This window comes from Alosa pseudoharengus, unplaced genomic scaffold (genome assembly GCF_046254945.1).
Source record: "Alosa pseudoharengus isolate Yale_2024_CS ecotype anadromous, Long Island Sound unplaced genomic scaffold, YU_APseudo_1.1 YU_APseudo_1.1_scf_23, whole genome shotgun sequence".
NCBI classification, from domain to species: Eukaryota; Metazoa; Chordata; class Actinopteri; order Clupeiformes; family Clupeidae; genus Alosa; species Alosa pseudoharengus.
The window spans coordinates 7,491,334-7,505,399 of record NW_027468685.1 but is presented as its reverse complement, the minus strand read 5'-3'; the positions used below and the strand labels follow the sequence as shown (position 1 = coordinate 7,505,399).

General features: G+C 40.4%; 1 long non-coding RNA gene across 1 annotated transcript in view; it reads right to left on the bottom strand.

Annotated features, from left to right (window-relative positions):
* LOC143140376 (uncharacterized) overlaps nt 1-13,351 on the bottom strand; it is a 100,475-nt gene extending 87,124 nt beyond the window's left edge. Inside the window, exon 1 of the long non-coding RNA XR_012990647.1 lies at nt 13,018-13,351. This is a non-coding gene — a long non-coding RNA (uncharacterized LOC143140376). The remainder of the gene's footprint in view (nt 1-13,017) is intronic.
* Between the last annotated feature and the right edge of the window lie 715 nt (nt 13,352-14,066).

Here is a 14,066-nt window from a genome sequence, read left to right as displayed (position 1 = left end):
AATAAGTCTGACCTCTGAATTTATTTTGAAAGTGCATCTGATTGATGCAAAATATACAAACATTTCTTAAATTCTTACAAAACACCCACCCACTCTTTAAAATTGTTAGTTTGGACCCCCCACCCCCACTTTTGCCATGTGAAACACCAGTGCTGTTTTCAGCATCTGTTTAGTGCTTCATTGTCATTTTCATTGGATTCTCCCATTTTCGCGTAAATCGCTCATAAACTTTTTTTTTTTTGTTACACGCATTCTCCCATTCCGCTTCTGTCACACACACAGTGACAAGCGCCAAATCCCCCGCAGTGTTGAAGAGATCAGTCGTCCCCCTCACTTTTGATAAGGTAAAAAGCCTTATAGGTATGCCAAATAAATAATAACCTATAGGTTTACGCTAGGCTATGTAAAACTCCCCATTAACAGCATCACGTCACTAACCACAGCTAAGACTGCACAATCTCTATTCACTCTGTTGGATATCTGAAGCCAGTTTGTCTACTTAGATACTGTAAATCCTCAAATTATGGCCGGGGTCTTAAGACAAAGTACAGGCCTTTAGGGGCAGGATTGTATTCGAGACAGCCCTTTATTTCTTATGCGAGTTTTATTTTGAGACATGCGTTTCTTGGAGCGGCATACTGGTAGGCCTTCTAAAGCATGACATTTTCGGTTTAGTTTGATATTTAATTTACTTTTGGACTGTTTGATTATATTGTTAAATGTTGGGACTGATGGGCACTGAAATCTGGGGAGGTATTTGATGATCACTATTACGTTCCATGTGTCGGGATTTCAAACAAACCATCCGCTTTCATACGTTCATTGATGAACGTCCGCGGTGCTGTAATGGAAACCTTATTGCGTAGCCAAGTAGCCTATTGAGTTATTTTTAAATTATGCATGATTTACTTTTTATTAATTTCGTAGGCTGGCTTTATTTTGTTATATAGAAGTATCTAAATAACCTGTTAAAATGTACCAGAATTCAGGAAATTGCATCTAGTCCAAAAAAAAATTTCTGGGGGAGGACCCCCATACCCCCTGCTGAAATGTCCCACCCAAGGGCCCAAAAGCTCATAATCCGTCCATGCCTGGTCCCTACACCTGAGAACCACTGATGTGCGTTTTTTTTACTGTACGGTATAATGCTGAATGAGCCAAACAAAAATTTACGCAGCAAAATTTTGGTTGGCCCCACCAAATCTCACTCCAAGGTTTTTTGAAAAGTTGGCAGCCCTGGTAATTAGTCTAGCAACTCTTCGTTGGCTTGCGAGTTGAAAAAATTAAACTTCAATAGGGCCAATCACATCGTGTAGAGACGTTAGACGGGCTTAACATAATGATTGATGGCAGAGTTACAACGGTTTGGCTTGAATTCCCTGCTACTACAAAACAAAGAAGATGGATGTTGCTGTTGACGAACAGTGTGACACGAGTTAAGCTTTTTTTAAGTTGGCAAAAGTTTTAACTAGCCAACTAGCTCCCCTGGTGGGAAAACGCATGGGACTCATGAGTTGTAGCACTGTCCTTCTATTGCGCGCAGAGGGAATTTGAAAGACAACCGATTATCCCGCCCCTCGGACTGAGCACTGCCAACAGTGAGTGCCCAGACCCTACATTTTAATGTGGGTGGCTCATCAGGCTACCTGTGTGCAGTTGTAAGATTGCACATAACATGTTTGCATTTAGGCTAGTCTTCTTTTTCTTGACTCTCCAGCATTCTCTCAGCATTCCCTTAATTAATGGCCTCGTTGCGCAAAACAGGTTTCCGACGCTCCTTTTACAGTAAACCACTTCACAATGAATTGCTCAAATAACCCAGAGTTCAGTGTCCATCAGTCCCAACATTTAGGTACAGTATCGAAAAGTCCAAGCGTGAATTGGGTCAGTGGGGATTTGGGGAGAGACTGGAAAAGGGCCTTATGTCTTGGGCCAAAGATCCACAGCGAATGATGGTTGGTGACTATCCCAACGATGAATGTCAGTGTAGGTCTAGTAGCCTACACTAAAGTGCAAGAAACTAAGTATTTCCCTTATTGATCGTCTGCCTGTTTCTTGCCATCTCCTTTTTTGTGTTTGTGTTTCTCAGGATGGGTACTTGGAGTGGTGAGTTCAGCTGGAAGCGCGATGCAGTCTTGTGTACAGTTTTAACAATTGCATATTGTAATTTAATGTTTTGTCCATATTGGATGTTTTGGGCCTGATTGATTTGAAATTCAGAAACCTATGGTTTCTGTTTTATGGGGGAGGGTGTGACGGCCTGTTAGGCCTTCTGCATATTGACTACTTGTTTTCAGGTGTGCTCAGGACTTAACGAGCTGATGAGCTGCACCTATACACTGGAGTCCTGATAAGAGGACTGCTTCCTCTCCCCTTAGGAGGGCCATTCTTACTTTCGGTTTTGGACATGCAACACTGCACTCAGAAACATTGCAAACACACAACATCCATGCATTACTGATGACTGCCTTGACCCACCTAACACTGTTTGTTTTCTTATTTGGTTAGTTTGGTTAATAAATCTATATTTTAGTTAAAGATCCAACCTCTCGACTCCCTCTTTTGTTGTGGCCTTACCCCTAGGTCATAACACCATCTTGCAATGTTTTCTAGATGATTCCGGACGTCGCAGCACTGTCGTCATCAGTGTAGCTCGCCTTTGTCCCGCCTACACCGATTTGATTGGTCCCTCTCGCTCGAGAGATAGAAGAAATTTGGATCATTGCTCGTGGCCAGAGTATCTTGCGGGCACAATTCAAATTGTGCTCTCGCGAGAACTCTGGATTTCCAGGGTATCTGAACACAGAGATGAGTTAAAAAACAACGCAAGTTGTTAAGTTGTTATTTTCAAAACATATTGAGTAACAAATAAAAAAAAATGGAAACACAAACTGTGTTTTACCTATATGGACACAGAGATGTGTTAAAAACAACGCAAGTTGTGTTCAGCATGCGTAAAGTGCCATGATGTTATTCTCACCCACTAAATGATGTATGTCAACCTGAAGTTTTGTTGGCTGTAGTAGTTCATATTTGAGCTTGAAGAGATATTGAACCACAACTGCATTAATTAATTGTGTTTTGAAGTGAAGTATCATGTTCACGGAAGGCCCTGGGTTGCTGTATGGGAGGAGAAATCATGCTTAACTTAACTACATATTTTGAATGCAATTGACCTCAATTTCTCTATGTACTGCTTTACTTTGTACTCACCAAATCTACAATTTCAGATTTCAGGCTCTTGGAGTAGGTTGAGTCTGGGTCCAGGAGTGAGTCATTGAAGGATCGGTTGGTTACATTCATGCACACATAAAAGTCCGACTCTACATCAGTCAGAGTAGACTCACCTGCTGTGTAAAGGGAGAGGGTGTAAACCATTATGCAGTAATGCATCTCATAATTTATTAAAACAATGAAGATTACATGTAATAAACAATGTAAATCCCACTCAGTAACTGTGTCTACTGTAGTACCATAATGCAAGGTGAATAACAGAGTTGTCTTACTGTCTGAATCAAATAACACCACACATTATCCAATTCCTATGCATTATAAGCGGAAGGTAACACTCATTGAGGTATTTTGACACGTTGGACCCACAGTTTCTTTTCAGCCACCTATATACAACACCTACAATAATTTGGGACACACCATTTTTCATTAAAATGTTAAAGGAAGCATACAGTATGTAAGATTATGGCCAAAACTGGTACTGCAATCACTTTCAAATTACTGTAGAGCAGTGTATCCCCTCCCCCCCCCCTCCTGACTTGAAGTTGCCAACCTGGATGCCAAAACACTACTGACTTTGTGATTAGTAGATAGGTAGAGGGTGGCGCATCAGGCCAAAACACAACATCAACATCAGTTGAGGGCTGCAACTTACACTTTTTAAATGGCAATATCCTGGCCAGACTACTGTTGTCAGTGATATAAGTATTTGAAATGAACATGATTTCTTAATGTCTAGTGACATATCAGGGCCATTTTATGATTAATTGAAATACATTTCTTACATATGATTCCTTTAAACAAATGTTTCTTTTTATGATTCCATGTTTCTACCACATCGTCTTGCAACCTTTTGGCATGTGGGAGTGTCATTTCAGAACAAACATATTGATAAAGAGGAAATCAACATTAAATCAATATTTGCCAGGGGTTTGAATAATTTGTTCTTCACTGTTAAGTTCTTTGAGTGTCTAGAAAAAGTGCTATATACAGTTAAGGGGGAGCCTCACTAACCACCACCAATATACTAAGACTATAACCCTCCATAGCCTTCAGATGAATTTGAAAGGCTATAACCAACATTATGAACATATACTAGAGGAACTCACCTGAGACCAGGAATATCGCAGTATTGAGTCCAACACACAGGATCAGACTTGCTGGCTGTGCCATCTTCTGCACCTTCAGATAGACTGACCAGTAAATCAAAAGCACTCAAAATTATCTTTCTTTCCTAAGAGGAGTTATTCTGTCGCAGTTTTAGTAGATGCAATGTCGCATATCTGGTGAAAACTAAAACTTGATCGTTTATGTGTAGGGTCAGGCTTTTTATACCATAGCATAAAGGTGTTGCTCTTAAACCTAATTTTCAAGTAAATGAGTAAATTTACTCAATGAATTTGTATGTGGACATTTAGTGACTGTAGATGGTGGTGTTGAACAAAGCATTGCCATGAGGGGATGGTGAGAAACTGTCACAAATGCACGCATGAACACACGCAAAGCAAACACACACACACACACACAAACACACACCACATTCACCCCCCCCCACACACACACACACCACATGCATCCCCCACACGTACACCCCATACCCCACGCCCCATCACACACACACACACACACACAAACACACATTGTTACACATAATATTACAGGCATTTTTATCAATCAATTAATCAATCAATCAATCAATCAGTCAATCAATATATTTATCAATCTATCAGGCTATGCATATATCTATTTATGACAGTTAAACATCAACTCAATGGATCCACTAGTCTCTAGAAACACACCATACAGAACCCTCTAGTTTGGTTTGAGTACAGCACACTCTGGTGGTTTGAACGTGTGGCTGTTGCTGGCATCAGGGAAGTCCATGATTAGGCTGTTGGGCTCTGGTCCACACGCTCAACTGTCAGAACAAAACACTTTTCAGAACTAAGCTGTTTCAATGGTCTTGGCAGTGGCAGTCACAACAAATTCTAGATGTAAGATAATAGATTATTATAGTCTTAGAAATACCTAGAAACTTAGAAATACCTCTTATTTTCTGAATGTTTATTTGTTTATTTGGAGGCTGTAAAAAGGTATCAATGAAGACATATTTGACCAGAATGTGTCTGCTAATTTGACAGAGAAATGAGGACTTCAGTGTTCTAATGAGAGTATTTGAAGCCCACTTTCTGGTACCATGAACTGTAAAAGTAAGAAAAGAACAAGCCGTACATAATGTTCTGGGCATGAGGGGAGGAGGCAGAGATCTCCACTCCACCAGAGCTGTATAGGGAGTTTGGCCAACTCAAATCATGGTCACTATGTTGGAGACCAACGTCAAATGATTCTACAGTGTAACCCTATGGGGCAAATATGCTATGTTGAAATAAATAGCTTATTTTCACCATTAAATAGGAATATAAATGTTGTCAATGTTTGTCAATATGTAAGGCCATTGCACAAATATTCCAGTGCGTAGGCCTATTTACCTTCTATATCTTAAATGGGCCTGTATAATGTCCATTGTTGTGGGTGACCACGTCGCCTAATCAGTCTCGGAGCAGTGTTTCCTATGTAGTCTCCCGAGTTCTGACGTAACCTTTTGTAGTTCATCTATGGCCGAGGACAGGTTAAACTTACTCAGTGGTGAAACTTGTAACTGTAACTATTATTGGGCAATTCCAAAATTAAGCGTTTTGTAACATCCATAACGCCAATAAAATGTGATGGTATGGCATAATGTGAATGATTACATGACATTTGAACATTTGCTATTTTTGGCTGAAGAATGTACATGAGAAAAAAATGTAATGTTATTATTCACATCATACAAATGGCAAGGCATTTCACTGGCGTTATGGATGTGACAAAAAGTAAATTTTCCGTGGAATTGCCCTATTGCACTGTTAGTACCAAGGCCGTAGCCATGATGTCAACATTGGGGGGGACCAAATCTGTGGTGCGGTGTGAATTTCAATAACAGAATTTTAATACATTTCCTACCATGCAAAAATATTATTAAAATCACAAACAAGTCATTAGTTAAGTCAGTCATTTAGGATATACCAAACTTTTGACGGACATAGGCACGGATGAATTATGAAGCCCTGGGCATAGATGCAAAAAAACCCTCCTCTGTTAAGATAGGGGGGCCCGGGGGCATACTTCCCCGGAAGACCTTTAAAAAAAAATGACCCTTTATATTATGACGACTTGTGAGTTTTGTGGAAATAGAAGAGAAGGGCGGAGAAGCAACTTCACACAGTCTTAGGCTTCAGGGCCCCCTGAGCTCTTGGGCCCCGTAGGTCCATTCAATAATTGATCCCTGGACATAGACCTGTGGTATGACTCCATTTGTCTCCAAAATGTATATTTTAAAAGAAAATACAAACTAGAGTATCTTTGATAACCTCTATATTACACTGAATGCTTACTCATTTGTTTGGACCTAGCCCAATCATATTTTGTATTTTGACTTTATTATTCTGGCGGCTAATCACACAATTTTAAGGTTGTTTGAAAGGGATGGGATTCAATATAGGCTACTAAGACAGGTCCCTCTTCTGTCTGACTCACCTCAAGTTACCCTATGCATTATAGGCTGGTTTCTGACAGAAATTACGTTTTGTGTTAAAATGTAGAAACACAGCCTTTATTTGGTGAATGGAGGTGGAAATTCCTTTCTTTGGTTAAGGTCCGCGATTTACATGAACTGTAGGCTATCACCGCCATTGTAAACGTTTTTTCAACTTTTGTGCCGTCGCCACATTTGAGTGCTACGTTTTGCCTGCATGGATGTGCGATTGTGTGCGCATCTAAATGTAACATGCAAGATGCAACAGCCATTTCTAAGAGGCTTATAAACCGGTTCATTTCTGACATTACTACTAGCATATGAATGCATTATTTATGTTGTAAGACATGTGAAAGAAATGAATGACACAGGCACGCACAAATTCAAATGAAAGGACACTACGTTTCACTTTCGCTATCATTGCGAGAAAATAGGCTACAATATGGAAAATGCTTCAAAGTTACCTTTGAGTCTGATCAGCTTAAAAAATGAATGGGGTTTCCTTAGACAGTGCTACACCTTTCCAACAAGTTTTGTGAGAATTGTACCGGTATCTTTTGCGATGTTATTGACAGCCCGCACCACAGTAGGGTGCAGAAAGCTTTTGATAGCGCACGCCTCAAACGATAAACGCAAAACCTCCAGGACAAACCACTCACAGTGTACTCTCTGAAACCATGAATAGGTCACTAATTTGTGTGTTATTTACGTTTGATTGCATTTCAGATGGCGGGACTTGTTGGTTTCCTGTAGTAGCCTATAGCGTTTTTTTCTTTATTTTTTTGTATGTCCGAATATTGGGGGGGACATTTTGGTCACATCTGAATATTGGGGGGGGACACGTCCCCCCCAAAGTCTATGGTGACTACGGCCCTGGTTAGTACCATTATTAAAAGACATCGATAAAACCCTTCCTGCAAGCGTCTCATGCTTGATCACCCTCAAGCACACTGTGGATTTTTTTATTTAATTTATATTGTATATTTAGTATTTAGTTTTGTTCGTTTTTCTTATCTTCTACTGTCTCTATTGTACAGTGGAGTTTGGTTATATGTTTACTTATATTTACCATTTCTGCTGTAAGTGCATGTCGTGTGTGATGTCTGTATGCTACTGAGACCTTGAATTTCCCCTTGGGGATCAATAAAGTATCTATCTATCTATCTATCTATCTATCTATTTGCCCTCCAGTTTGTTGTTTTGACCTTCTGCTCCCATGTTTTTCTCTTTTTTTGGTCATGGGGGAACTTGTGCAATTGTTTCCCGCTTCCCGGTCTTGAACTGCAGCCAAACTCGCAACAGTTGGGCATTTTGTTAATAATTTATTTTATTTTAATTGTTCCACTATTCCCTGCAATATGTCAATGGGAATTTGATGAATGTTGGTATCTAACATGTTGTCCACGAACCACGTGACCACCTCGGAACCAATCGGATAACGGGATAGCTCAGACCATTCCATTCCCTAGTTAGCCAAACTCTATATATGCGGCTCTGGTGTTGGGGTCCCCTGGAGGTGATCTCAGGTACTGTATTAAGGCTTCAGTTTTTATAAGCAAACATGCAGTTGTAGCACAGTTCTCGGAAGCAGGTCAGGGACTTGCAAAACAAACAAGTCTTTCCAAAAGGATAGTTTTATAAGCAAACTATATTCTAGCCCAGCTCTCAGTAGCAGCAGAAGAATTTGTTTGGCCCAGACCACTTCACCTCATGACAAAACTAAACAGCATTTACTGTATGCTTGTTTATCTGTTTACTACTACTACTTACATATTACTAACTTACCAAATCCTCAAACTCAGACTTCAGCCACTTGTCGTAGGCTGAACTGGGATTCAGGAGAGTCATGAAAGCATCGATTTGCGATCCCCTGAAGCAATAGGCTGTTGAGGGCCGACCCCTCCAGCAAGTGGGGGAATAAAGTAGAATAAAATCAGGGAAGTAAATAAATATTTTATCCTTTTCTCTTTTAACACAACATGCTATAACTAATATGACATAGTGGTGAATTTATACAGAATATCAGATGAGAAAACTATTGTCACATTCCACTAGGGATTACACATATTCATAGATAATTAACATCATACAGCAAATCTTTGTCTTTTGATTTAGCAGCTTACAGAAATGTCACAATAACAATCTTTAATTCTTATCTCAACAAGTTGGATAAAAAAATGCACGCCTGACACCTGGATTGCCCCAGTACACAAAAGAACACAGCTCTTGACCACTGACTTAGAGACTGTACCATCATCAGCATCTCTGTTCCAATCCAATTAACTTTAAAAGAGGCCCCCAGAAACTTCCTCTGAAATGTTTCCTCTGTGAAGGTTTACTGTTGAAATGCATGTTTCTTTAAGTCTATAACTGCAGTGTTGAGCTGATGGAGTGTAAAAGTATCTCTAAAAGGCTCAAACCGGGACCACCCTTCTGTTGTATATTGTACTTCAGTGTTGTTTATCAAAGACACATAATCCACACCCACATTTACCGGTATCTCAAGGAAAAGACATTTTCTGTAAATCAACTTGGTTGTTAACACTTAGATAAACAAACTACTGTATGCCGCATAGTGCTAGCAGCTGTAATAATTATAATGTCATATCTTGACAACTCAGATAGCTTTGGAAATGTGTGTTTATAATTAGTTAACTCAAAGCAAGTTAACTCTGACATGGCTTACTATATGTCAATCTTTCCTAATTAATTTGCTTTTGATGGTGGTTTCTGTATGTGCTCTGCTCACGTCACTACAATTCCATTACTGGCAAATGACTTCTGCGATGACTTCGGAACCTTGGCGGATATGGATCTGGTTTTCTTGGCATGGAACTTTTAGTCCAGCCATATGTCATGATTTAGGTGAACCTGGTTTTGTCTGTTAAATTTTTTTTTTTTTTTTGCTGTTTCTTGTTGTCAAGGGGTAACTCAATAAGATTAGAGAGGGTGCCCGGTGATATCCCTTGGGCAATTCTCAATATTAACCCTTTCTCGTTCAATGTGCTGAATATAAAGTGAGATACAGGTGAAAAGGGTAAAACATGAATAGAAAAAAAACAATTTCCGCCATGTTTTTAGGAATAAAATCAATTTGAAGGAAAGGACTGAAACACCCCCCTCGTTGTGGGGTCCCTCGAGGGAAGCCAGTGGTGTGACACAATCAGTGAGTTGAATTTTTCATTTCAAATATGGTTTTGGTGATTGTGCGCTACACTGATGCTCCATTTAGAAGTAAATGTGTAATCTTTTCCAACAATGACATTATTCATCTGTCCTTTGATCAACAGGAAGATGTAGAGGAAGGTACTTCAGGTGCTTCAGACACATCTGTGCGAGATATGAGCATTAGCTTTGCGTAAATGGATTTGGACCCTAAAGACACCCGTTTTGTGCCCGAGTGACACCACCTCATCCAGCCCGAGCTCTGACTCTGTCTCCAGCTCTGGCAGCACAAATGGATGGGCGGGCAGGAAGTGGCTAGTCGATGAGGCCAAGCTGATGGAGCTTTTTAGAACACGCGCTCAATGTGGTGCGTCCATCGAGGGGAAACGAGTAGCCACACGTGCCAGCCAGATCAGAATACACTGGACGCGTTTGAAGGGACACACCGGGGAATGGGCATCATGCACCGATCAAAGGAATATGGGCCGCAACATCCTCTTGGCATGTGCTGCAACATTTTTCACCGGAGCCACCTACTCGGACATCAAAGAATAGGCAGAACTAATCAACCTGCAGCTACCAAACAAGACTCAGTTTTACACCATTCAATCCAAATACGTCATCCTTGTGATAAATCATGCATACAAGGGACAACAACAAAACATTCTGGAGAGGATTTCTCAACTTTCTGCTTCGGGGCAAAAACTGGAAATGTGTGGTGATGCGAAGTGTGATAGCCCTGGTAAGCATTGTTGTTCATCAGATTTTGGTTGACTTTCAAATATACACAATTCCTATTTTTTCAAAATCACAGACATGTTTGTTTTCCCAAAAGGCTACAGCTGCAAGTGCAGCACCTATTCTTTTCAAGATGATGCAACAAAAGAGATTCTTCATTTTGAACTAGTACAGGTAAACAAGCATAGACAACAAGCCTGTTGTTATTATGTGAAATAAGCGTACAATTGCTGTCAAGGCAATGAGTTGGGACTATGTACATGCACATGCCCTGGTATTCTTACTATGTTACTAGGTTACAGAAGCATCGAGTTCCGTGGCAATGGGCTTTCAGAGAGGCCTAAATCACCTCCTCGATCTCGGACTGGACATTGGGGTGATGGTGACGGACAGATCGCCATCAATAATAAAACTAATGAGGGAAAGCTATGGCAACATTAGTCACGAATATGACCCTTGACCCTTTACTAGATATCCACATATCCGTGTGTGACTGGTTGTTGCTGGTGAAATGGAAGCTCACGTTGTTTGTGGACTCTCCATAGTTCTCAAGAAGAAACTGGTGTCTGTCTCTAAAAAAAAAAATACATAGAGCTTCGACCATGGCTGAGGTCTATCCGCAATCACTTAAACTGGGCATGCAGTTCCAGCCATGGTGATGAACAGGTAACCATGAAGTTATGAATCATTATTTTATGACCTACATCAGGAAGAATATTTTACAGTTTAAAAATGTATGGCCCAAGAGCCAAGACATGGTTGACACATGGACTTTCACAAAAGTATATTCTCCATAATTTCTAAGGGTTGTATTTTATATAGTTTTTTAGGAGTGTGTGGACATCTGTATTTCACCATATTTGTGGCATCCACAGAATGAAAGAGAATGGGCGGAAATACCAATGTGCTCACCCACCTCTCTCAGAGGAGGATCAGGAGAAAAAAAAGTGGCTGGAACATGACTTCCCAGCTTTCTGTTCTCTCAGAGTTAGTTGAGGAAAAAACTCTCGTGCGTGACCTGAGACAGATGGCTCTGTTCAAACACACTGGTATGCCTTCACTGTCATTGAAATAAGTTTCTTAGAATTGCATTATCTTCGTTATTAAAAAGAGGAAGCGAACAGCTGTTTATTATCTAGTCACACTGTTGTCATTTGTAACCTCAGACAGCATAAGACTGTCAGCATTCCTGATACATCTAAACTTTTCAACACCAGCTATTATCACTTTACATGACTGATATTGATTGATATATTTCAATTGGACATATTTTGCAGGATCTCTTAAAGTCTTTCATAACGTCACCCTGAAGTACGCGCCAAAGCGACTTCACTTTACATACGACTCGATGAGAGCCCGCACAGAGTTGGCCATCATAGATCACAATATGAATAACAAAAAAACAACGCTTGAGGGGTAAAGAAAACGGCTTTGCCTCCAAATTTTGTGTGTTCTGAACAGTACAGTAATTAGTAGAATAACAAACTTGATTTCGGACTTATTTTACCATGACACACATAGCTAAACATAGTTATAGTAGCCTACATAATCAACGACTTATTTTTACTTTTGTCTGTGGGATAGGAAATCCGCAGTAGAAGTACATGTACACAAAGACGACACAGCAGTGGGTGGCTAAGCCGGTGTATGAGCCCACCTCTCAGGACTTTCGAAAAGACCTGATGGAGGACGTCTTGAAGATGAGGGAGGAGAAAAGCCTGGAACCTTGGCCCAGTCCTCCTCGCCCAAGAAGGTTGCTGCAAAACATCGCACCAGTGCCGAGGCCAGACCCGTCTGAGTTGGTGGCCCAAAGGCTGTCGCGGTTCAAGCAACTCTGACTTTGTAGTGACATTTCTTTTGTTCTTTTTTGTATATAGTTTTCTTTGTATTTTTTATTTATAATGTACATAGTTTGTTTTTCCTTTTGTGTTTATTTCATGTTATATGTGTGGTCTACGTCTTTGTTGTTTGTCTATAAATAAATATTGCAGTTTGGAATGAAAACAAACAAAATGTGTTGATTTTATATTGTTATTTCAAATGAGTATAAACAATATTTATATTACCCGTTCACATCGCAATACAAATAATATCAACAAAGTAACAAATTTTAGTAATTGGTAACTAGATGATCCTGGAGGCGTCTTCTGCCTCCTGGAATCCATGGTATACTCCACTGGTAGAGGGGTATTTTTTTCTTATTGCTGTAACCACACAGCTTGGCAGAACTCGTCTTTCCCCTAGTCCCATTGGATTGTAACTATTGGATTGATCAAAAGCAATAAAACCCAAGTGTGCAGAGTACTTACTCAGTAGATAAATGTCCATCTGGGCCCTCCGGCGTGGGTCTTCGTGTCCAGTTTAATTTTTGGACATGGAAAAAGGCTTCCAATACCCACGAGTCCAGAACGGAAGAAAAGCCTTGCGCTAATGTCACGCAGCGTGCGTCTTGAGTGCGATGGTGCAAAAGGTCCCACTCTTTGCAACAAAAACACTCCATGTCAGTAGGCATTGTCTCACAGCACCGGCTGTGTTGTGGCTGTGCTTGCAGCTGCTTTCTCCGCACGCTGTCTCTCAATCTCTCTCCTTTCACGGCGCTCACGCAGCTCTTCCTCCGTATACACAAATCCGGCGAAACACGGAAGTAAAGCAGCGCCGCCATTACTGCGTTGCCTTGCTGCTAAGGAAGTAGCGAAGTAACGTGTTGGTCCCGTAGGCGGCTGTAGCAGACGTTAGCTGTTGTAGCAAAATTTTCTTCTTTTTCTTTAGTTTTTTTTAGCATTTGCTGTTCAGTGATGCCGGGAAGAGCATGTTGTGTGGTCGGCTGTTTTAACAACAGCACGAAAATATAGGCCTAGAATTAAATCGTTTGTGAAATTCACAAAACTTTGTTGCACATTGACTGCCCATGTTTACGGCCTTACGGATTACAGTGTTCCTGGTCGAGCGGAGGACCAAGATATGCATCAAGTGGATGAAATACATACGATTAATAAAATAATCCTGAATACCTGTAAGAACATGTATTTTACTGCTACAGCTGGCCGTGGCTAATAGTTATTTGCAACTTCTGAAGCTTGTGAACATATTAGCAACACAGCTAGTAATGACAGCGTTCGGTTTTATTGCTGTCATTAATTAATACACGTCTTAATACATTATGTTGTCAATAAATGACCTTCATCGGTAAATTTTGGCCACTGCCTGACATCATCTACATACTCAATATTCCCTTTCACCTGATATTTTCTTTCATGAGCAGGATCTCCTATTAGATATTCTCTGACAGGATGCTTTCATTGAAAAGTCATTAGAAGGCACAGGCAAGTGTCACACCGACACTCCGCAGGCACGCAGT